A 3,023-nucleotide genomic window follows, 5' to 3' on the forward strand; every position below is an offset into this window, starting at 1 on the left:
ACTTGACACAAAAGTGAATTACACTTGCCCCTTTATAAGTACTCCCTGACCCCAAGTGAGTTACCATATCACCTTTATAAGTTCTCCCTGATCCCAAGTTAGTTATCCTAGCCCCTTTATATGTACTCTCTGACCGCAAGTAAGATACCCTACTCCCATAGTAGTACTCCCTGACCCCAAGTGAGTTACCATAGCCCCTTTATAATTACTCCCAGACCCTAATTGAATTATCCTAGCCCCTTTATATGTACTCTCTGACGCAAGTGAGTTACCCTAGTCCCATTGTAGTACTCACTGACCGCAAGTGAGTTACCCTAACCCCTATATAAGTACTCCCTGACCCCAAGTCAGTTATCCTAGCCACTTTATATGTACTCCCAGGCTCCAAGTGAGTTACCCTAGCAGCTTTATATGTACTCCCAGACCCCAAGTGTGTTGCCTAGTCCCATAGTAGTACTCCCTGACCCCAAGTGAGTTACCATAGCCCCTTTATAATTACTCCCTAACCCTAATTGAATTATCCTAGCCCCTTTATATATACTCTCTGACCGCAAGTGAGTTATTCTAACCCATTTATAAGTACTCTCTGACCCCAAGTGAGTTACCATAGCCCCTTTATAAGTATACCCTGGCATCAAGTGAGTTACCCTTGTCCCAAAGAAGTACTCCCTGACCCCAAGTGAGTTATCCTAGCCCCTTTATATATACTCTCTGACCGCAAGTGAGTTATTCTAACCCATTTATAAGTACTCCCTGACCCCAAGTGAGTTACCATAGCCCCTTTATAAGTATACCCTGGCATCAAGTGAGTTACCCTGGTCTCATATAAGTACTCACAGACACCAAGTGAGATACCCTAGTCCCATATAAGTACTCCCTGACCCAAAGTGAGTTACACTAGCCCCTTTATAAGTACTCCCTGACCCCAAGTGAGGTACAATATCATCTTTATAAGTACTCCCTGACCCCAAGTGAGTTATCCTAACCCCTCTATATGTACTCTTTGACCGCAAGTGAGTTACCCTAGTCCCATATAAATACTCCCAGACCCCATGTGAGTTACCCTAGTCCCATAGAAGTACTCCCTGACCCCAAGTGAGTTACCATAGCCCTTTTATAAGTACACCCTGGCTCCAAGTGAGTTACCCTGGTCTCATATAATTACTCACAGACACCAAGTGTGATACCCTAGTCCCATATAAGTACTCCTTGACCCAAATTGAATTACACTAGCCCTTTGTAAGTACAACCTGACCCCAAGTAAGTTACTATATCACCTTTATAAGTACTCCTTCACCCCAAGTGAGTTATTCTAACCCATTTATAAGTACTCCCTGACCCCAAGTGAGTTATCCTAACCCCTATATATGTACTCTCTGATCGCAAGTGAATTATCCTATCCCCTTTATATGTACTCTCTGACCGCAAGTGAGTTACCCTAGGCCCAAATAAATACACCCTGACCCTAAGTGAGTTACCCTAGTCCCATATAAGTACTCCCTGACCCCAAGTGAGTTACCATAGCCCCTTTATAAGTACTTCCTGACCCCAAGTGAGTTATCCTTGCCCCTTAAATGTACTCTCTGACTGCAAGTGAGATATACTAGCCCCTATATAAGTACACACTGGCCCCAAGTGAGTTACCCTGGTCCCATATAAGTACTCCCAGACAGCAAGTGAGTTAGCCTAGTCCAATATAAGTAATCCTTAACCCAAAGTGAGTTACCCTAGCCCCTTTATAAGTACTCCTTGACCCCTAAGTGAGTTACCCTAGTCCCATAGAATTACTCCCCGACCCCAAGTGAGTTATCCTATCCCCTTGATATGTACTCTCTGACCGCAATTGAGTTACCCTAGTTCCATATAAGAACTCCCTGTCCCTAAGTGAGTACCATAGTCCCATATAAGTACTCTCTGACCCCAAGTGAGTTACAATATCACCTTTATAAGTACTCCCTGACCCCAAGTGAGTTACCATAGCCCCTTTATAAGTACTCCCAGACCCCAAGTGAGTTACTCTAGTCCCATATAAGAACTCCCTGTCCCTAAGTGAGTACCCTAGTCCCACATAAGTACTCCCTAACCCAAAGTGAGTTACCTTAGCCCATTTATAAGTACTCCCCGACCACAAGTGAGTTATCCTAACCTCTTTATATGTACTCTCTGACCGCATGTGAGTTATCCTAGCCCCTTTATATGTACTCCGAGACCCCAAGTGAGTTACCCTAATGCCTTATAAGTACTCCCTGACCCCAAGTGAGTTACCATAGCCCCTTTATAAGTACTTCCTGACCGCAAGTGAGTTATTCTAACCCATTTATAAGTACTCCCTGACCCCAAGTGAGTTACCATAGCCCCTTTATAAGTACAACCTGGCATCAAGTGAGTTACCCTGTTCTCATATAAGTACTCACAGACACCAAGTGAGATACCCCAGTCCCATATAACACTTCTAGACCCAAAGTGAGTTACACTAGCCCCTTTATAAGTAGTCCCTGACCCCAAGTGAGTTACAATATCATCTTTATAAGTACTCCCTGACCCCAAGTGAGTTATCCTAGCCCCTATATATATACTCTCTGACCGCAAGTGAGTTATTCTATCCCCTCTATATGTACTCTCTGACGGCAAGTGAGTTACCCTAGGCCCAAATAAATACACCCTGACCCTAAGTGAGTTACCCTAGTCCCATATAAGTACTCCCTGACCCCAAGTGAGTTACCATAGCCCCTTTATAAGTACTACCTGACCCCTAGTGTGTTACCCTAGTATCATATAAGTACTCCCTGAACCCAAGTGTGTTACCTTAGCCCCTTTATAAGTACTCCCCGACCCCAATTCAGTTATCCTCTCCGTTTTATATGTACACTCTGACCGCAAGTGAGTTACCCTACTCCCAAATATGTACTCCCTGACCCTATGTGAGTTACCCTAGCACCTTTATAAGTATTCCCTGACCCCAAGTGTGTTACCTTAGTCACATAAATGTACTCTCTGACCGCAAGTGAGTTACCCTTGTCCCA

Source organism: Prorops nasuta, unplaced genomic scaffold, assembly GCF_024137725.1.
Source record: "Prorops nasuta isolate Cenicafe-Biocafe unplaced genomic scaffold, Cenicafe_Pnas_1.2 PNAS00197, whole genome shotgun sequence".
Lineage (NCBI taxonomy): Eukaryota > Metazoa > Arthropoda > Insecta > Hymenoptera > Bethylidae > Prorops > Prorops nasuta.